Raw genomic sequence first — 23,226 nt, 5'->3', positions numbered from 1 at the left:
TTTGTTTTAAATTGGTTTTCAAATGCGATGGAGTTTGATTTGTTATGTCTGGGAAATATAATCAGCATAAGCTCTGGGTTACAAACTGAGGTCTTGGGCTCACAGTGCTGGCACCCTCTCTGCCCAGGTGTGCGGACGCCTGCTCTCCTGTTGGCTCTGACCTGTCAGCATCAAGAGAAAATCTCTCGTAAGGGCAGCCTGCTTTCCTTTTACAGGCTGCAGGTCATCTTCAGGTTGTAAAGGTATCGTCCCCAAAGGAAAGTCAACTCCATCGAGTTGAACGGGGAAGGGAGGGCTGCAGCAGGGGAGCCGAGGGTTTTGGCCTTGGGGGTGGTTGTACCTCACTTCAAATGCGAAAAGGGCCCTGAGTCACCGGGGTGCCCCCACCTTCCATGCCTGGCGCTCCCTTGTCTTCGGCCCAGATTTCGATGGCCTGACTTGAATTCTGAGCTGCTCTTCAGGTGGGCTCAGAATGGCCACGCACTGAGCACAGCTGGGCCAGGGCCCTCGGCCCGGTGGCGTCCCCATAGGACTGTGGCTGCGAAACTGGTCCCTTCTTGGACCTTCATTGCCGGACCGCTGACCGACTGCTGGCTTACCGGAACAGCAGCTTTCCAAACCAATGAAAAATCTGTCCACAATCGAGAAGGGAACACTTAGATTTAGATGTTACAAATTCAAATAGTTGATTTTGGGAGAAACAGAAGCCTCAATGCTCTGGCACACACAGGGAATCGAGAACCCCCCCCCAAAAAAATATCAGGGCACATTGCTTGCCTCCCTTTAAAGCATGGGTCTCACATGCTTTCGATTAAGCCCCTCCTGTTTTGGGGGGGGCGTGCAGTCCTGCCCTAGGCCCTGAGAAGACACCCTGACTTTTATTCCAGGCCTAAGTACGGCATAGAGGTGTTGGAGGAGGGAAGAAGGTGAGAAACGAGCCAACCCCAAACCCAGCAGTCCCCTGTGGGCAGCGAGGCCTGGGGACCGGAGCCCCTGGCCTCAGAGAGGCCAGGACAGGGTCGGGGGTGGCTCGGCTTTGCTGCGTGTTGCCGGAGGCGCCGGCGCGGTAGATCGGCGAGGCTTCCTCGCAGCACAGGCAACCAAGGCCCAGGAGACAAAACGCCTCAAATGAGCTGGTCAAACATTTGTACAACTTTTCCAGCTTTTACAAAGAAGGCCTTCTCTACACAATCTACACTTGGAGATGAACTTGGGAGACAAAGCCTGGAGAGTCCATTGAAACTCACACTTTAGCTGGGCCTAGACAAAGCTCCGGCTAGCAGCAGCTTGATGTGAACAAAGGAAGGCAACCTTTTTATAATTCAAGGAGAAAAGAAGAGAAAACAGCTCCACAAAGGGCGGCGAATAGACATTATGGGCTTGCAATGAGGGATGAATTATTCAATGAGCCCCAATAGCTGCTGCGCCAGGAAGTTTTATGGACTCTGCAGTGTGGAAAAAGTGGCCATTTCACCTACAAAGTGCTCCTGGTCTTTTGGGCCGGCTCGCTGGAACGGCCGCCATTCAAGGGCAATCGCTACCATTTTTAAAATCAGAGTTTTCTCCCCAGCGGGAGCTGTACAGTGGAAAACATACACACCTCCGAGGCTGAAGCCTAATTTAATTTAGGGTTGTCAAGGATGATGCAGCGTCCGTCTCTCCAGTGCCTCTAGCTCCATTTCCAGATGAGCCCTGGAGGGCGAGAGGGGCCCAGAGAAAGGAGAATGAACTGTATGTAGTTCGAAGAGAAGTTTAGAAACCTTGAAAAATCCCCTCTGTCGTCTGGACGTCAAAAGTCACAGGTCACCCCGCTTGTGAAATAGAACGAACGATGATAAAGGGCTTTGAGCGCCCTGGCCAAGGAGGGGCATTGGATACCCTGACCAGGGGGCGCGCTCTCTCTTTCTTGGGGGCCTGGCGGGCGTTGCTGAGACCGGCTTTCCAGGGCACATCTTTCTGCTTGTCAGACACTAGGACACAGAGGAGAGGCCAGAAGCACCCTCGTTCTTCTCTCCAGGGGCTTGCGCTTTCTCCTACACGCCCCGCTTTACCTTATCAACTTTCCCCTGTCCCTCGTCCAAACCAAGAGCAACGCTGCGTGCGGACCCGGGGCGCTCAGGCCCATGAGCCCCTACCGGGTCCATCCTTGCAACTTCTTTGCGATTGGATGGAGAGGGTTGGGCGACCAGAGAACACCCAACCCCCGCCCCCCAACCGCCCAGCCCCCGGCCGGCACCGAGATCCGAGCAGGCGCAGCCGAGAAGCCAAGCCCCAGTTTGCGGCATCGGGGACTGTGGGCACGGCCCGCGCTGTGGCCACTCAATGGGCCCCTCTGTTCCTCCCCCAGCGCGGCGGAGAGCGGGCCCGCGGGCGCCGCCACAATGGGGCGGCCCCCACTCCTGCGCCCTGCGCCAAAGCGCTGAGCCACCCCCTCCCCTGCGCTTCGGCCGGCTCGCAGCTTAGCTCGCCGGGCTGCAGCCGACTCAATCGCCTCCTTTATGTCCTACTCACTTTCATCCCTGAGCAGCCCGCCCCCTCCTCTTTTTTTTTTTTTTTTTTTTTTTCTCCCGCCTGAGGCTCACATTAGTGAGGCTGCAGCCTCCCCATTTTTTTTCAACAGTACAAAAGAAAGCCCTTATGCCTACAAAAAGCGACTAATCAATAAAACTGCTCCTTCATCTCCTCCTCCTCCTCCTCCTCCCTCTTCCTCCTCCTCCTCCAGCAGGGTGACGCTTTTCCTGTTTGTGCGTTTTGGGAAACATTTTTGCTTTGTGCTGTAATGGAATCAGAGGACAGATGAGGACTGTAAATGGACACGCGACAGCAAGACTCTCGCTTAAATATTTAGATGCAACGTTACAATTACTGACTTGTTGCAGCAACTTTGAAGTGGCGGCTCGAGGGTGCAGGGGGAGAGGGGCCAGATCGCCAAATCGATGTTTTGATTGGGGCTGGAGAGACCCGTCCGCAGGACTTTTCCCGCTTCTGAAATCACCAGTGAGCGTGGGAGGTTTCCAACAGTTTCAAAGGTTGAGCTAAGAGACCCCAAGCATAAGTCGGTTGGTGCTTATACTCCTTTGATATCCCCCCCTTCCTTTTTTGACATTTACGAACAACACTGTTGGTTTTTCGATTTGAGAAAGTCAAAGTGAGTAAAGTTTTGCTCGAGTCCCCGTTCTGTTTGTAAACTCGTGAGCTTTTCTGAAAATTAATGAGGACGACGTCAGCTTTCTAGCGGGGCATAGATAAAGCAATTAAAAACGCAGAAGAGCTTTAAAGGTCCTTGAAGTATTTCATTTCCAGTGGAATTATGAAAAGTGCACTTTATCATTAACGGGAGCGCCACTGAAATCCGGGGGCCGGAAGGCCGTTTCTTCCCCGGAGTCAGCAGGCAAGGACATTTTGGCGGGAGGCAAGGGGGTGGGGAACGAACTCTCCCACAGATGAAAATCATGGGGTATAAGATCTGAGGATTGTGGCATCGGGAACCTTGATTAAAGTGGACAGCCCACTCTCCAAGTCTATTTGTCAGAATCACGAATTCGACCCGTGTCGTATAATTCTTTCGAGTCAATTTCATATTTTCCCAAGTCCTTGCAACACTCAACGATACGTTAAAAAAATGTATCAGAACTATCAGAAGGTGACTTAAATTAGAACTCCACGCTGCGTTCTTTTCAAGAACGTAGAGGTAGCGATTTTCCTGTTGGAACGAGGGAAAAGGAAGCACCAGAGTTCGGATGTCGGTTTTTCTTTTTCGCGCGTTTGTTCTGTTGGGTTGACTGCTGTATGTTTACTCTCTAGCCTTATCGAAAGCATGCAGATTTTCTAATTAATGCTTGAAATCGTATGTTTATTTGGGGGCTTGATTTGATTGTTGATAGCACCGGAACGGGGGCGAAGGGGCTTCAAGTGCGTAATAATTACTGAAGGGTCATTTAAGAGTCCCCAGGGCTGCGCAATAAATCCCACGCGGGCGGTGAGGCGGAACCAGCAAGTGCGCCTCGGTTCCGGAGGGCGCGGTATGTAGAAATCGGTGGATAGGAGCGTTGCCACCGAATCCAGTGTCAACGTCTTCGAACACATATATTTTGAGGACAAAAACAAAAACAGAATCCTTCCTCGCAGTGAGGTTAAATGTTTAAGTTGTGCGTAAGTTAATAGCCAGTGAAAATAAATTTTAAAAAAAGCCACTACAGCGACAAACCTACAAAGGATGTAAGAGAGTTAGTGCAGGGCTGGAGCGGAGAAGGTTCTGTTCTGTGGGGTTCTACCGCAGGTAACTTATTTATGAGGGTAAATAAAGATTAAAGAACCATTAAGAATGTAGATATAGAACTAACAAGACACTAAAAGGCAATTAAGTAGTCAGTTTAATGCCTTATCTCTCTGGCTGCTCTGGGGTTGTTTTACAACTAGGAATTAAAATCTGAAAAGGAAGTTTTCAGCAGCTCTGGCCAAATATTGATTAAGTAGCTGTTTGCTGATACCATTGTTACACATTGAAAGGCCAGGATCGCGGCCCCTCGGTGGCCATCTTCCTTTGTGAGAAGTTCTTAACCACTGAGATCAAAGCGGGATCATTGAAACTTATCTGTCTTAGAAAATCCTCCTTTTCCTACGAAACCTCTAAGAAGGATTGACCAAATTCTCTTTAAAAAGTAGGAACCGAAACCAGTTACATGTTGTGGGTTTGTAGAGAAGAAATGCATGGGGTGTTTTTAATTATCCTTAAGTGATTTCTTGTTTAGAACTTAGGCCAAGATGGTGAATCTATCATCATATAAATTCTCATTTTTTGGGGCCGGCGGGGGGGGGGATGGTGGAGAGGTGGAAGGAGACATGGAAGCCAGTATCTGCCTGTCACTAAATTTCTGAATATGGAAGTTTCACTGAAGTTGCTTTCCAAGCTGGAACGATGTAAAATAAAGATGTCAGATTTTTATGTAAAATTAGGTAGGGAATAATTAAATACACAAGAAACTAGGAGTTGAATCAACTGCTTTTCTCTACCTGTGTTTCCATAATTTTTGTGTTTATAGATGGTTAGATGAGTCTCATGTATATTTTTTAACTCCTTAGAATGAAGGAGTAGATATGTGTTTGTGTGTATAGTTTGTGCATCATTAGAGTTTATTTATAAGGTGGTCCCTATGAATTACGATGGTAGTTAACTATATCCAGTTGTGCAAAATAAAGATTTATTAGTCCCATGGATTACACCTTCTAGAGTCATCAGAATTTGAGATAAAGGCACAGCCTCCCTCCCAACTCATACTCAGTACTGCCGTTGAATGCTAGGGAAAGTGTATCCCCAAATAATTCTATGACTTGTTTTGCCATTGATTTTTAGATGAACTAGTAGACTTTTCCCCCTTTAGTTTAAGAATTCAATGCATTTGAATAGATTTTTATTATTATGAGAGCTACAATTCTTGCAAGGGCTTTTTTTTTTTTTTTTTTTAGAAATAGCATCTCTGTGCTTAATTTGCAATTCCAGTGAGTCACTCTAAGTGAGGTTGTGAAATTTATGCCAGATTCAAGCTTTGGATATTCAACTGTGCATCGTGGATCTGCCTGTGTGCGGGATTTCCTGAACCCTTTTCTCTGATTGTGCTCATGTCAGCGCTAAATAATTATTCCTAAGGCTTTATTTTCATTTTATTTTAATTTCCAGGTTTTTTTTGTTCGCTCTTTAATGAGACAAATCTTGACACACAGTCAGAATCATTAGCAGATATTTTTTATTATTATCTCCCAATTAATAATCTACCTATGCTCAGAGGTTCTTTGATATAGTCTGGATCGTCACAGTATAGAACAATCGTCTGAAATATATTAAGCTGAAAGTATGAGTCAGCTTAGATCTGTTATAGTTACCTTACCCTGGGTCCAGATGCAGCGTTAGGTCGTTCATTGCTGCATATTCACATGTCCATGTATAATTTCATGGTTAAAAGTTAAAGTAACTTTTCTCCCTTGGGTGTCACACTGTGTGTGCATATACTGCCAGGGGGACTGCAGCATTGAGCTGCATGTTGGGCCTGATTTCAGTACCAAGGCAGAATTACTGACTCAAGAACTGGCTTGTGTTAATTTGTATATCGTCAATAAAGACGGAAAAAAATAAATGCAACTTCGGTATCATTGTTAAAAAAAGAACTGACTTCCTTTAGCTGGAGAACTGTGATCAGAGAAAGCGAAAGGGAATTTTAGAAATCACATTGTTTCGGAAGCTGCACCCCAAAGTGGGGACAGAGGACCATATTCTACTCTGTTGGGACAGAGTTTCTTGCCCCATTCATGCCAGTCTCTGGTAGAGAGTGGCACAGCTCAGCTTTCAGCTGCACCTTTCAGTGTTGGGCCAAAGACTGAGCTCTAAGAGCACTGAGCTTTTGCTGGAATCAGGACCTCTTTCCTGTAAGAAAGCTTCTCATCATATTATCTAGGTTAGGATTATGCTCCCAAATGAACAGAAAATATATGATTTCCAGTTTGTAATTGGAACGTGCTCAGTTTTCAAAATGCTCATTAACATTATAAAACGTCTATTCAAGAGAGATGAGCTAGAAACTTCACCATTGTCAACGGGAGATATAGAAACCATGAGAAGCATTTGTTCAAGACACTTAAGGAATAATAAGTTTTATGAATTCTCACCTTCAATGTCTGTTTTCCCTCTTTCCTGATAAAAACTAAGACAAGACTAACAGATAATTTCTGCTATGGAAGAGGCCACTTCTCTTTAAAGAAAGAAATTGTATTTTAATAAAGGGCAATAGTATAAAATTTGGAAATTGAATAGATCATGCTTCTCCCAGAATGGAAGTTCTCGAGAAAGAGTTTTTACTTTGCACATTGCATATGACAAAGTTTGTGGCATTTAATTTTTTTGTTGCAGGATTTTAAATAAACAATGGCAACGAAAAGTCTCTTCTCTTTGGAGTGAAACCACTCAGTCAAAGCAATCTGAATTTTTATATCTTTCTTAGTGTAGTGATTGGGAAATGAATCTTTCCCAACACAGAGAATTGGAACTCATAACAGGCAATAACACACTAGCTGTATATTTGTCTCCTTAAACCCATTCAGTGTTTTCTTGACTCTTAATGTATTTTTATTCGGCCAGATTTACTGCATCTATAATAGTATCTTAATATCAGCTCTCAGTTCCAAGGAGCCAATTTCCCACTCATCCCAGATCTAATTCCAGTGGATTCCATTTTGAAATAGCTGATCAAAATGCTTTGTGACAAGGATGGGAGACTCTTCTTGGCTGACTAATATGGGATTAAGGGAGAGGAAATGATACTGATTTTCAGCACTTAAAAATTTTCCAGGGTCATGTTGAGACCTCAAATAGTTTAGTTATATGGAGGCTTAAATGTAAACTTTCAAAATTTTTGTAATTGGATGGTAGGCATGTTTTTGGAAACAACTGCAGAAATAAATGTACTTGGCCTCTCGTCATTAGATGGAAACAATAAGAAAGTTAGGGTAAGCCAGTTAAGAAAGGAAAGTTAATTACTATGCAGTTTATATTGCAACATGGAATTGATTTAGTTTTTGCATACTTTCCGAACAAATGCCTATATGGCCACATACGAATTTGCATTTTAACAGAAAGCCTACATTTGTAGGCTTGTGATTTTTCCAGGTAAACAGATATGTCAAAGGCACAGCCACCATAGCCCTCTTATCTCATTATTTTTTTTGGCAAACCCCAGTGCAAGGCATAACTTAGTCAACAGGCACGTGGGCATTGTATGGGGGTATTAACATTTTCCTTGTTTCTTTTATAAGATGCATCTTTTTAAAAACATTTTGTTCTTGAATAATTAAGGACTCATAGAGTCTGCCTTCAAACATATAGTTTAAAATTCTCCCAATATTCAAATATATTATCATGATGAAACAAATCTTGGCCAAAGGTACATGATTCTTTGTGTGTGTGTGTGTGTGTCTCAATTACCATGGTTGAGCTTAACCTGAACTAAAGAAAATTAATTGGTCTAATTCATTTTATTAAAAGAAAAGCAACAGGTTTCTTCTTTCTGAATCCCCACTTGGCCAGTTTCCTGATTGAGGTTCACTAAATCAATTGAGTGTACCTTGTCTTCTCTGACTTAGGCACACCCCAAAATCTTTGTCCATGTTTTTGTTTGCCTTTTAAGAGCTCAGTGCCCAAGGTAAAAGTGGCCTGTTCTTGCATCATTAATTTTGCTCTAAAATGGAGACCAAGCGCATTTCAGGTGTGACCCCTTGAACTTCAGTTTCAACATCTATAAGATGGGGCATATCATACCAACTTCCCAGAGTGACATGAGAATAAAATGAGAAGATGCAAGTTATGTGTAAATTACATCTATCACAGGAAAATTCAAAATCTTAGGGAAAAATAACCTCTGAATATGCAGAAAGTGACCAGTCTACTGGCAGATGGGCTCTGCCCAAGGGCAGATAAAAGCTTAATTCAGGGCTTAGGAGCAACAATGAAGACTAACACACACACACAAACACACACACACACACACAATCCACACACGCCACATATACACACAGAGAGTCTACTTTTACTAAATCAAAAAAATTGAGTTTATAAGCAACTATTGAATGTAATGGATTTTATTGATCTAATATATATGAAAAATAATAAAATTCTAAAACCATTCACTGAGTTGTCAAAAGATATTTCTTAATTACTTTTTCTCCTAGTTTTATACAGATTACTTTTCTCCCTTAGATTAACTTGGCTTTTTAAAATGCCTTCAAATCAAACTTTTCTTTGTTTCTTTTCTTCTTTTTTTTTGTCGCACAAGTTCTTTATGCTAAATTAGAGCTTGACAAACAAGTTGCTTTTTGAAAGTAGGTCTCATGTATACATTCTCGCTCCTGAAATCCTATCACAGTCCTTCGTTTTGTGGCATTTGGGGGGATAATTTCTCATTACGTCTCTTCTTCAGCCTACTTCATTGTTCTAATATGTCCTGATAGGTCCACGCATGAGACTGCGTGCATTCTTTCTTTGTGCATGATTCTTCGTAATCCCTCTCCTTTAAAAATTTGAGTTCAGAAACGGTAAGGAAACTTTCCAGTTTGTTAAGCTGGAGGACACAGTTCAGTGGCCTTTCTATTTGATTTTCCTCTATCCAGTCCCAGAAGCTTGGGATTTCTGTGTTATTGGGGTATGACGTGGGGGTGAAAGAGGGCAGTCTGGCTTGTAAGGCTTTGGGGGGCTGCTGCCCTGTTCCTCCTGCTGGAGCAGCTTGCCAGTGCGGCCGCCGCGCTGGAGAGAAGAAGGTTGTTTTCTTATGCCCACATGCACTGGAGAGAAGAAGGTTGTTTTCTTATGCCCACATGCACTGGTCTGACCTGTCTCCGAAATAGGTCAGGCTGGGGCACAGCCAGTTTATGCAGCTGTTGTGGCTTAGGCGTCGCAGCAGGCAGCCGGGGCTCCTTGGCCAGCCGGCCCCCAGTGAACTGATAAAAATTCGTTGGTGAGCCATGGGGCCTTCCTTCTGGACTGAGCTGGCCCCCTGAAGGCTTTTAGATGCAAGGGGGCTCCTGGATTATGGGGGCCAACTCTCAGCCTCAAAAGGGAGGCATTCTTCCCTATTCTGAGGATTCCACTCTCGTGGATTGGAACACTCCAGTGAAACATATGCTTTGTCGGGTTTTGTTTTAAATCATCAGATTTCTTTTGGACTGGGTCAAACATTCACTTTGTACATAATTCACAAGCTATAAGAAGATGTACAGTGACAAGTTTTCTTCCCACCTGTGTCCCTCGGTATCTTGGCTATTTTTAGAGTGTCTGTGCATAAACAAGCAATTGCATCCATGAGCAAGAAATTACATCTCTCTCTCTCTCTTTAAAAAATATCATCTCTTCCCCTTTTGCACAGAGGGTAGCCTCCCGTAGAAACTATTTTGCGCCTTGCTTTTTAAATTCTACTTTAGGATATCTCTAGAATCCATCTCGGAAATTACTCTGCACCCAGGTCTCACGGTCTCCTCAGCCTCTGTGTAGAGCTGTATAGTATTCCATCATCCTGGCAAATGACGATTGACTTAACCTCTGTTGTTTCCAGTCTAACAGCACCATTTGGCACACATGTTGAGTTTATTTGTGAAATAATTCCGCCGTGGTAGGGACAAAGGGAATGACATTTGTAATTTCGATAGCTCTGGTGGAATTTGGGTTCTGAGTGGAGAGCAAATGGTGGGGAATGCTTAGCGACCATGGGGAGGAAGTGTGTTTGCCTGTGGCCACATGCTCAGGAAAAAAGAGACACTCTTCTCTGTCACTGTAGGTATGTAGGAAGTGTAGGTTTTGAAATTTTTGCTAACAGTGACTACGCTCTGGACATTTCTTTAATATTCAGTTATTTCTTCCAATGGAACATTCTCTAAATCCAAAGAGATTTTTTTTTTTACTTACTTATTCCACTTTTTATTCTTTTTTTCCTTGTCTACTGTTCACTTCACACCTCATCAAAAATCATATATTTATGTTAAGCATTCCTACTTATTATTCTTTCTGTGCTGGAAAAATTATAGATAGTTTTATGACAAGTGAGAGGGTAGATTATGAATACTAAAGCATGGTCTTGTATTTCTAATTTTCGAAAAGTGCTGGTCTGATGGTCTAGGGGTTTCATGAGTTGGGTAAAGACCGATTTTGAATGTTACAAACTTTTATGGGGTATGTATCCATTCCCTTCTGTGCACAAAAGATGTTTTATATTTTTGCACATACCTGGCCTTCCTCCCATCATTTCAGCCTTTTTTTTTTTCCTTAAATCCGATGCTCGGGAATTCAGTTTTCGATGCTGCTGAGTACCTGGCTTACTAAGCTAGAAGTCTGAGGCCGTGAAACAAGCCAGAGAGAACTGTGCTCCAACCAAAGAGAAAAACAACCCCCTCCAAACCCTCTTGAGAAAACTGGAGAGATGCGAACACCCATAAATAATTCGAAAGTAAATGTTTCAAGTCATGCCTTCTTAGGAACGGGCCTTTCAGAAACAGGAGAACGAGTTAGGGGCTGCGGTTTTATTTTTGAAAATCAAAATCTTGATTCGGTTTAAAAAAAAAATAACAGAAAAACAAAAAACAAGTCTTTCTTGACTGTTCTGGCCACCAGCCCCAGAGCGTATAACACAGTTCTGCTGGGTGGGAGGCAAAAAGAGAGTTCTAATGCTAGAACTTTAGTCTGCGCTTGCTTCGATGGAAGGCAGCGATGGAAGGCAGCTCGCTGACTGCTCTGGGTTCTCTTTCTGTTTCTTCTCTTTTGAAAATCTAAGGGATTCGCTTCGGGGATGTAAACAGGCCTGGCGTTTAAGGGCATCTGCAAAGAGCTGAGAGGAATTAAAAGCTTTTTCCTGCCCCCCAACCCCAAGCTTTTGCATAATTTGGATTGAATCAGGCCCATAATTTGTGACATGTGATTACTACCTGCGGAAGTACACAGCTCCGCTCATAGGAAGGAGGGTGAAGGGAGAGTTCATCCTAATGAGGGGAAAAAAAAAAAATGGATTTGTTTGTCAGGTGGCTGTGATGTTCTCAACAGAAATTTAGACCTTAGAAAATAAGTAGTTTTCAGGTACACACCAGCAGAATGACCAGACTTTAGATTTGTCGTCACATCGTCGTCATCCACACAGGTAGCAGGCAGAGGTGTTCCCCAGGGGACTGGCTCTGTGTCAGTGAGTAGGGGTTTCAGCGGGACAGCTGCCCCATCTCTTCTGATTTGTAGATTTGTGATGTTTTCCAATAAAAAGGACCCATGAGTTCATTTGGGGGAAATGCTTCAACTTTCCATTTCATTATTCCCATGTGAATGGAATCTTAGAGTCTGGAATTGTTGGTTATATTTTGGAAGAATTTGGAACATCTAACGTCCTCTCAGACCATTCTAAAGAGAGCCGGGAGTCACTTCAGGAAGCCGAGCAAAAAAATGGGGTCTCCTCACAGTGCCTCCGGCGGACCAGGAATTTGCCAGAGCAGAACATGATGTGGGAAGCCATCCAGTGTGCAAACTTTCCAGGTGGTAGATTTGTTTGGCTTTTATGCAGACAAGGCACATCCGGGGCTTGTGTGCACACAATGCACATTTATCAGAGGGCAGTAGAAAGGCAACTTCTATAGTTTCTTACTGGAAGCCAACGTCTGCTTGTGGTCACTGGCCTTGCCAAACTCTGAATACTTGCTGAATTTTTGTCTGAAAGAAGAAGGCAAGTGGAGGCGTGGGGACTTAGCATCAGGTCAGAAACTGCAGAGCCACGTGTAAGAGCACAGGGGCTGGGGTGATGCTGGGGTATTAGTGGGTCCCCCTTGTAGAGGGCATCTGCTGCAGGTGAAAGTCAATGTGGGCACTCAAGGCCTGGCCTGTGTTGGATTTAGCTTCTGGGCTTTTCTCTGGGCTTTTTTGAGGACCTTCGCTTCTCTCTGCCTTCTTCTTGCCAGTGGAAAGCATAAGCTGGTGTTCTTAGGGCGTCTGTAAGCATAAAGCCACTTAGGAGCTAGAAAGGCCATCTCATCTTGTTTTCATCAGAGGCTCAATAAGTGGCCAGTACAGTGTGGGGACGTATGGCTCTTCTGCTGGTCAAAGCAGGTACTCATTACAGGGCAGGCACACTCTTGTGTCATGCTGTCTGTCCTTTGTAGGCAAATCGAAACTAAACCACTGCACAGGCTTTTATTCCTAAAGGGGACCTTGGGCAGATAAGAAGAGGAACAATTTCCTTATTACAAATACATAGAGAACCGAATTTGGTCTGAATCTTTGCTGGCTAACTCTCGTCATTTTATTGAATTACCGTAATTTAATGTTACTAGTTTAAACTAACGATTTTACCCTGAAATGAATCCTTTTTATTATTATTTTTTTAAATGAAAAACCCAAATTAAATTTGTTAGAAAAGACACTGAGTATCTTTCACAGTTAAATTTCTGGTACTTGGAAAATCCTTTCGGAAAAACTTTAAGAAAAATAGAACTGTCACTCATACTGTAGTTTATAGGAAATGATGTTACCAGAACAAGTTGGGGCTTTTTATAGGCATGTTAGGAAATCTCCCTCCCCCAAACACTCTGAAAATGTTTCCCCTTACTCTTTTTTCACAAAGGCCTCTGCGGGCCGACCGTAGTAGAAAGAGGGTGTCCGGTCTCAGATGTTGTCCCTTATCCTTCCCTGTCCCCCACCCCTGTCCCACCTCCATCTGGCTTTCCCTCTCTGCGCAGCCCAGCTCCACACACTCGTAGGACACATACTTCCGCCAAGCTCCACCTCGCTCGCATCGAGACTCAACCGGGTGCCCCTCTTAGGGGTGTTCACACCCTGCAATGGACCCTGGGAGCTGACAGCTTAGCCTGGGAGAACGAATCCCTAATGAGAGCCTTCCAGTATCCATGCGGGAAAGGTTTCCGGTGGGGCCGAGGGATCGTTTCTGATGCCCCTCGGATCACAGGCCAGCAGGACCCATCTTCACTGTGAATGGGCAAGACTCATCCGCAGTGAGGCTGTGGCCTGCTGGGCATGGCATCCCATTGAGCTGCCCAGAGGGAGGCACGGCCAGGTGGGGCCAGAAGCATCCTCTACCACAGGTGAATTTTCCACACTTCCTGGGTGCCAAGGAAGGGCCTTGGCTAGTGTCTTTTGAGTTTTCTGGCAAAGAGCAGGGCCAGAAGAAGGACACGAAGAGTCTGTTCTGGCCTACGGCTGTAGACAGGGAGGGCAGCGCGGGGGCCATCTTGCCTCACAGCTCAACACCCTCCCCAAGGGTCAGACGCTCGATCTGAGTTTTCGCACTCCTAGCGGCACCTGGACTGTTGTCAGAGGTCAGAAGTAAGGCTGCCCTCCTCAAGAGGACTAGGGACCAAGGGGCATCTGTAATACATCCCCTGCCTGGGAGAGCTTCCGGAAGGCCAGAGACTCTTAGGCCGGAGTCCTGGGGAGCCTCAGAAACACATTGCTTTGGAGGATATAAGCCATGAAGGTCCCAGCGGAACAGCTGGGATTTATTCCATCTGCAATGTATAGGGTTCAGACATAGCCTGTTGTGTCTGTGGACAATTAAATGGATTCTTGCTGAACCCCCAAAGTTGGCACTTAGACTCGATCGATGTTTTATAAGTATTAGGTAATGGTAGTGGATGCATCTAGAAACAGCCTACTTCTCCCCCAGGCCCTCTCAAGTGGAGGATGACAGAGGAGTGCCTGTCAGAAGTGGGTTTCCCAGAGACCTGCTGAATCTTCAGTTCCAGGGCCCCTCACCTTCCAGGCTCTGGGAGGGGCTCTGACAAGGTCTGCACGCCATTAAGTTTTTGCAACTGTTGCACACTTGAGATATGTTTGTATTTATTTCTCAAGAGGGGCTCCCTAAATTATAAAAGCTTCAGGTCCCACAAACCTGCATCTACCCTTGTCCTCAACAGTTTAGGGTGGGAAAGATAGAAGTGAGGAGAAATGGGCTCTCTGTGCATGGAATATGGGCTTAGCACAGCTGTGTATGAGAGCATAATAATAAATAATAATAATAACAACAACAACAACAGCAACAGCAACAATAATAACGATAGTAATAATAATACCCAGTTACCCTCTACCTGTCTTGGACTTCAGAGTTTCCAGGATGCTCCCTCATTTCTGATGACTTATCTTGTTTACTATGGAGCCAAAGTCTGGGTCTGGCAACCCAGAGGGCCTGAGAATTTACCCATGTGGCCCTCAGGCCACACAGCAGCCTCGGTCCTTGCAGGGTGCTCCATAGAGGGATTCTGGATCGACTCCTCACAGGAAGATGAGATACATCCATCCACTAACCAGATATGGGCAAGGCCATTCATATTTTTGGACCTTGGTTCCCTTAGCTGTAAAGGTTGCATGAGGCAATTTTTAGACATTTCTTATAGGTCTCTAAAGCTATTACTGTGACCAAGTTGCTTTCCTTCTCTGCACCTTATTCTCTCTTCTCTGAAAAAAACAGAAGCAGGGGCAAGGTAAAGGTTCTGGCCCCTCCCAGCTTAGGCAGGCTGTGGCAGCTGCGGCCACGTCTTGCTCTTAGCGGACCTTTGGGAGCCCCAGGTAGCTGTTTAAGGAAACGGTGGGACCGCCAGGCAGCCAGGGAATAAGGATGGAGAGGCCTCTGGCCCTTCGATTTCTTCGAAAGTGAGCAACTCCTACCAGCCTTGTCTCTGGGGGAAAGGATGCTCTGATGCTGGAACAGTGAGAGAGGGAACAGAAGTTTGCTGTGCTGTCGTTGAACAGGTGGGCACACTGGCCTTCCCCATGGAGGCTGGGAAATGCATGCTTTCCTGCATCCCCTATCGTAGAAGGGGCTGGGTATTGTTTAGAGACTTCCCCTTAGGTTGGAGCTGCTTAAGCAAGACTGCAACATTCTTTCTTTCAAATCATCTGTGCCTAGACATTTTCCCCTGTGCCCAGAGAGGAACACACGAGATTGCTGGTCAAAGCTAGAAACTGTCTGGGCCTGAGGAGAGAGGGAATCAGACAATGGTGCCTTTACTTCATCTAATTCTACTGTCGTATCTTAAACTTAAATTAGTTTCCTCACTAGCAGTTGTCAGAAACTGAATTGGACAAAAGATTTTTTTTTTTTTGCCTTTGAGTTAAAAGACATGCAAATATACTTACAAATAAAAAAATATATAGTATTCGAATCAATTAAATTCTTAAAATTTAAAACAGAATTTGTAAGAAAATTTGCAAAGAATAAACAGGTGATAATTTCAAATCCTAAAGTTTTTGTTTTTTTGCAAGGACTGCCTTATGAAGTATTTTAGAAACTTGGAAAGAATGTAAGAAATGCTTTTTTGTTACACTGAAAACAATTCAACGCGGTATGTCAGTCTAATATTTTTTCCCCTCACTATTTTACTCTTTTATTTTTGTGGAGGAAAATTTTCTAAAAGTCAACATCTACTACGTATTAACCTTTCAGGTATATATTCTGGAAACAGACAATGATTCATGCAAATTCTGCAATCTTTAATTGCAAAGACCAAACAATAACAATATAAAATGCATTGTGAAAATACATTTTTTGTTTGAGGAATTTTAGAGCATATAAAATATCCATACTCATACTTGCATGAATCTGATATGTGTGGGTCAAATTTTGTTGCAGTTTTCTTTATCTTAAATAGATTTGTGGAAACATATGTAAGCAAATATTGCTAAAAATATCTACTAATCTTTAAAATAGAAGCTGAACATTATGAAATGAAAACATCAGGAAGAGGAACTATACTCCTTTATACTTTCCACATAATAAGTACTACTGTTTACTATATGAAAGACTTTGTTTCTGTTTTTCTTAGCGATTATCCTGTACTCAGATCAAATGTGATGCAATTTTGAACTTTGAATTGCAAATTAAAGTTTTTATTTGATAAGAGTCACTATTTGACCTATAGATAAAGAAGAAATCTGATCTTAGTGACTTTTAGTTAACACTGGAATTTTTGTTGAGTAACTCCATACCAATCAAAACAATTCAAATTATTGACTCTCCTTTCTGTATCCATAAACAGACCTTTGACTTAAACTGCCACATGAATTGGGTTCCAACAGGTTGAAAGAGAGTTATGGCATACATTTATTTAATATAGTTTGAATAGCAAGATTACTGTATGACTTTTAAAACAGCAGGCTTTTAGAATGCTTTGCCAAGTTTGGTGTGGTGAGCAGTACTGGCTCTGAGTATTTGATTTCCTCTACTTATTATTTTTTTTTTCATGTTTTCTTAGGGAAGTGCTAGTTGAGAGTTGAAGAAGAGTTGTTATTCTGTTTAACTATATAAAAACATTGAAACATTTTAGGGAATGCAAAAATACATATGCTTCAGGTGAAAACATTGAGACATCTTGGCTACTTTAATAACATCTGTACTATAAAGTAGCAAAAGCAGACTTACTTTTTAACTGCGTTTATACAGGAGGTTACATTTGCTGATTAAAGTAATTTGAACACTTTGGGAGAACACTTCAACTTTCCTGGTGAGACATTCACTGTTTTCTATGAGGCTACTGAAAGAGGATTTGTTTTGTTTTGTTTTTTTATTTATTTTTTAAAAAATGTATAGGTAGAATAATACAACTATGATTATTTACAATTGTTCAGAGGAATATTAAAAGTTGGTATGAATAGAAATTTATATGCATAAAAGAAAATGAAATCACCAAATGCTAAAACTAAACTGCAGAATGGCATTCTGTAATATAAGGTAAATAGACATTCCACTGAAATTGTTTATATTAATAATGTTTAAAGACTTTGTTGTACAATTTATTTTGGCTATTTGAGATTAAAAATATCCCTTTAGAATTTGAAAAAATGAAACTGTTGTTATTTGCAAGGAGAAGGATCAGCAGAGCAGAACATATGCCAGCTAAAGGGTCCTTATTCCAAACATTCTTCAAATGCTAAGGATTCTGTATATGTCACAAATCCTTTGTGAAGTTTATTTTTCACATTGGGATTAAAAAAGTAATTTCCCTAGAAACCAAGTAAATACCAAAATCCAAATTCACTTGCAGGACAAATTACTGTTGAGATTTACTTTTATTCGAATAGTGGGGATTTTCTAATGAAGGAAGTGAATTAAACACATTTAAGAAATTATGGCACCTACTTTGTTATATTGTAGTTGAATTTTTATTCTAGTATAGCCCCAAGAGCTGTCAAATTACCCAAAGGAGACAATGAGTTTCTCCACAGAAAAAAAAAAAAATCACCCAGAGATGCTGCAACTTACAAAACAATTGTCCCTGCTCAGCTTTGTGCAGCTTTAAATACAACTGAATATTAATTCTATCAGACCTAGTTGACTTAAAAGCCAGGATGGTCAGGAGCTGATTTTGGGCATTCCTTCATTTTTTCACTCTTTTGTTCACTTGACACGCAGCTTTTATACACTGGCTTTGCGGGAACCATTGGCGTGATCTGTGTACAATCTGTTCGAAGAGGAAAGGGGTCCTTCGACCAGCAGCCAGAGTTTTAATTAAATACTATTCATCCTGTCTATCTCAAGCAGCTGAAGAAATAGCTGTTGGCGCTAAGGTACCAATGAACTTATGTTCGCCGGTGTTAATAGGGCAAAGAACCTTCTTGGTGGTTAACACACACACACACACGCGCACACACACGCGCACACACACACAGTCTCCCCCCACCCTCTCATCATGTGATTACCATTATTTTTAAAGTTAAGCAGAATCACAGCGAAGTGACAGTCCTGTTTGTGGAGGTAACCTCAGTGCCGTGTTGTAAGGGACGTGCAGGTTGAAGAAATTATTTTGTTTATTAATTCAGGTTGCATGTCCTGCCAGGCTGGCTGGAAGAGAAAGGAAAGAGAGGTGTAACTTTAAGCACACACTGATTTGTTCTTATTACATAACAAAAGTCTATTTCTTTATCATGTTATCATTCAGTTAATAAAAATTAGCTACAATAACAGCATCAACTTAAAAACCCCTCAAAGTCTGGGGGATTTTCTTTCACAATGAACATGAATACTGTTCAGAAATACAAACAGTCAAAGGATAACTTTAGGTCTCAAAGAGAAACCTGGCAAGGGTAATTGAATAAGCCTGGGTCCCTTGACTGTGTCATGGTGAAGGCAGTCAACATGTCATAATTAGGTTTATTGAGGGCCATTCCAACAATCTGCTTCTATTCTTCCTGCCTTATTGTCCACAGCTAGGCAAATAGCCAAGGGACAAAAGGAATCAAGTGCTGACAAAACATGAAAGAGGAAAAAGATTTAGCTGCTTTTATCAAAGAAACTGAGAAGGACTTTGTGTAAATAAAATAAGTGACTGGCCATCCTGCATTTAGGCAATGCCGTTTTCATTAGAATTAATTCTTGACATATTGGAAGAGTTCCAAGGGAAGGATTTCTACTTCTGACAAGTTTAATTTGTAAATTAAAAACAGTTGGTTAAACATGAGCCTCCATCAACAAAACTTAACCAAAGCCATACACGGCAAAGACCTAAGCAGGTGAAAAAGAGAATTACTTTGAAAACAAAGTCTTCCCCCAAATTATGCAAATTCTTATTACTTCATAACAAATGTTTCCCATTGAAGCCTACAGCAGGATGTCTGCTCCTAGAGGTTTGTTTAGATCGCATTTTCTTCCCCTTTAAGCCTCTTTAGTTGACATAACACTTATTCCAGGCTGGTTCTTGGGAGAAGTGGCAGCAAGCAAGCTCGAAGAGGCTGGCTTACATTTTTGACAAAGTCAGCTAATATAACTTTTGTAAGTCTCCACATTTCAGGACAGCCTGCTCTGCTTTTTCTTCATCGAAGGTGAGAGCTTCTTCCAAGTGTGCTTCTGATTCCTAAGTGGGGTAAACAGTGGCGGCTACTAGGCAGTGTTTTCTGAACTAAATACTCACCAGATCTCAGATCCACGTTGTCTGGTAGGAGGGTTGCATGCAACGCCAGCAGCTTCGTGGTTATGACTTGGTGACACAAACAAAGTGAAAACCTTCACTTTGGAGAGAGATTTAGCTGGCATCTGAACGAGCATAGGAAAGCCCTTTTAATTTGAGTCTAGGAAGCCCTTGCATGAAACAGCTATTCGTGAAGGTGGAACGCCTTCTCTGTCGCATTTTTGCAGCTTGCAAGGTTAAGCTTCAGAGAGGGGTCTGTCACATGGACCTGGATGTCAGAGCACCCTTTTCAAGCTGCAAATGGAACAGTGGCTAGATAAGAAAATGCTATCATGAGGGATTTGGAATATACATTTTACTTGGGTACCAAGTGCCCCTTAGTTTTATTGAGAGTTGATAGGAAATAAGAAACCCGTCACTGGGGTGGCTTCAGTGGCTAGGCTGTGTGGATTTAAAAACTTCATATTGCTTTGCTTCACCTGATATCAAGGCACATTAGAGACTTACTTACGTTGCCTTATCTGTTGGCACTTGAAATTCGGGCAAAAAAAATTTCTTTCTCATCTCAAAGAATCATATAATTCCATTCAATAGTGGATGCGAAATGCACTTCGAAAAGTGTAAAGCCCTAGGCAAATGCAAGATATAATTATCATCATCAGCAATGCCATTATCATCAACATCAGATTATTACTATGTTTGAAGGGAGCTTATCGATGGCTATGTTTACATGGCTGTCATTCCTGGGAGATCATTGAAATATATGGTCCAACACTTTTCTTGTAGCTCATTAAGCTGGATTTGCAGTGTCTCGAAGTTATTCCACTGGTGGATTTTGATAAAGAAACCACAGCACATTGGACTGCCCAAATCTAGTTCTGCACCAAATATCACTGTGGTTTTATGAAAGGTTTTGGGGCTAAAAGACTTTGCTTTTTGTCCTAGTTCATTCTCTAACTAGCTGCGTGATCAAGGGAAAATCACTAGCCATTTTGAGCCGGATTTCTCTGAAGTGGGGGGTGAGAATATTTGCCTCCCTCCCTCAAAGCATTGTTGAGATGTCTTAGTGGCTCTGAACACATTCAAAGTTCTGAACAAATGTAAAGTATTATTTATTTATAATCTGCTCATTGCTTTTGTGCTCATTGAAAGAAGATTTGGTAGTCGGTGGATTTGCCTTAATGCTTTCTCAGAGTACAGATTAATAAGAATTAAGTGGATCTTCCTGTGGTCAGTCCAAAATACACTGAAATAATTCTGTATCCAGGACATTGGGACCTAGTTGCTAGGATAATATTGCTTTATTGCAAAGCAGCACAGTGGTGCATATTTAGCGTAAGGGAGGTATGGGAGAAACTGCTTTTCAGGGTTTGGATTTGGGCAAAAGAAGTCTTTTGATTTCCACATTGTTCCGATGCCTATTGGCTCATGTCACCAGATTGGAAGGCCCGGCGGGGCCAGGAAGGGGTTTCTCTGGGCAAAGTTGGAGATTTATGCAGACTGGCTGACTCTCTGACATTTATTTGCTGCCCTTTTCTCACTCTGTTTTGGCAACTATGAACCAGATGGACAAGCTCACGGAAAATACAGCCAGTGAAGAGGACATGCTTTTGATTTCTTCAAAGATAAAGGAGAACTCTTTCTTTCTTCCTTTTAAAACCGCACTGGCAATTTTATGAGCACGAATTCAGAGCAGACGACCCACTTTTGGAGGCCGAAACATTTGAACAAGGATCTTCTCTGTGACATCATCGAGAGTAACCTAAGCTCTGTTTACCAAGGCATCCACAGAAGAAAGGTCCAGGCAATGGTCTGAATGTTATGTCTGCCAGAGGCCAACCGTCCACTTTGTAGTTGGGCACCGAGGATGCTGTGTGAGCTTTAGCTAAGATGATAATTCACTGGGACTGAAACCCTTCCTTAATCACCAGCCTCTCAAAAAGCAGTCTGAGGAAGAGGGGAAGCATGGCTTACTGTTTCACTCTGTAATCATTTATGATTTGAGCTGCATTTTACCTTACGCTGACCTCTGGTGCTACTGGTGTATTCATTCTATGATTGCAGCCACAGTATTACAAGGGGACAATGAAGACAGTGGCCACTAAGTGGTGATTTCTCGGGGAGAAATGGAAAATATGTCCTATAGGGATGGATAGATAGATGTGTTTTACTAGTCTAGGCTCCAACTAAATTCTCTGTACTGCATTAGTGAAACATCAATAACTTAAGCACAAATGTTCATATCAAAAGTAATTGTGTCTTGGGCACTGGGACATTTTTTGGTGAACATTACATTTCCCCCCTGCATTTTAAAGTCCTAATATTTTCCCTCCGTGTTACCTATGGCATAACATTTCAAACTGCAAATACTTTATCTCAGGCGTGTTGTTAAACTCAATCCTTGGAATTTCAATGTTGAAATCTGGGATCAAAAACGATGAATGAATTTTGCTAGTTAAGTGCAGCTTTTTTTTTTTTAGGGGCATTTATAGGAGAGGGGTGCAAGGCTCGCGAATTTCATCTTTTTTATGTTGTCGCTGTCTGTAGACTTTTTTTTTTATTTGTTTACTTTTGTTTGTTTGAACTAATCACTACTTAGGGAAAAGTCCTCCCAGGACAGCCTCCCTCCCGCCTCCCCAAGCCTTTTAGCCATGGTGACCATTCAGGCATAAAAACGTGCTTATCTGCAAATGAATGGCAGCTCTTTGCTTCATTAAAGCCCCTTTCTCTTTTGGCACTCGCATTGTGACCCTTTGATATTAATTCAAAGGGCAATTAAAGAATGCGGCCCATCTTTGAAGTGAGGCATTCAGGGCTAGGGTAAGGATGAACCTGGGCCTCTCATGGACTGTGTGTATTCAACAGGCCTTTTCAAGGCAGTTTGAAGTGAGTCAAAGAAAATGGGCAGGAGAAGGTCAAAGAGAAAAAAGGGGCTAAAGAAACAGTCTGTATTTGTTCGGAGTATTAGCCAAGCAAACTGCAAATAGCAACAAAATGAAACAGTTAATAGAGCAGCCAGACAGAGCCATGTCAATCACTTAACTTGAACAGCATTAGACCTACGAGGCTCCCTCCACTGCGTTACCTAATTATCTTGGGAAAGGCAGTAACTGGAAGTAATGGTATTGTATTTCTTTCTGCTTACTGCCCAGAAAAGGTGATAAATACTCACTGCTCCATAATTATGCAACATATATACATAAAGGAGTAGGAGGAGGGTGGGAGGGGGCCTGAGGGGGCCCGGGGGGTTGCATTGAAGTTGAGTTTCTAGAAAAAGGGCCAAATATGGCACAAATATGGCATTTTCAAACATTAGCATGCTGGAGGATCACTTAACTCATTTCATCTGGAGCTGGCTGAAATACGCATGATTTTTCTTAACAACCCTTAAAGACGAACATGTTTATCCATCTAGGAAAGTTCTTTTTCTAGGAAAAAAAAGGATTAGCTTGCAAAAGCTTGAGTAATATGAAGGATTGGGATAACAGTCCCCTCTGAAGATTGAAAGTGAAGTTAGCCACTCAGCTGCTCGGCTGTCCCCATAGCGCCTGGCTGTTGACACACCCTTGCAGGGGAGGTGGCCAGAAAGCCCTCACCCTTGACACCGCTGGGATTTGCAGACCTAGATGGGAGAAGAGGGAGGTGTCTAGGACAGGGTGTGTGTGTGTGGGTGGGGGGGGAGGGTGTTGAAGGCTGATGGTTTTCTGTTAGTGTGCTGAGAACGGATAGTTTTGGATTCCACTTTTATTAATCATTATTAAAAAAAAAAAAAGAACAACATCAAGCAAGCACTTCTTTTGAAAGTGT

General features: G+C 42.7%; 1 protein-coding gene across 5 annotated transcripts in view; it reads left to right on the top strand.

The window, feature by feature from the left end:
• Positions 1–23,226, top strand: part of PAX3 (paired box 3) — an 88,933-nt gene that overhangs the window by 5,320 nt on the left and 60,387 nt on the right. The window lies entirely within an intron of this gene.

The sequence above is a fragment of the Pteropus medius genome, unplaced genomic scaffold (assembly GCF_902729225.1).
Source record: "Pteropus medius unplaced genomic scaffold, Ma_sr-lr_union100, whole genome shotgun sequence".
Taxonomy (NCBI): Eukaryota; Metazoa; Chordata; class Mammalia; order Chiroptera; family Pteropodidae; genus Pteropus; species Pteropus medius.
This window is presented reverse-complemented; position numbering and strand designations above follow the sequence as displayed.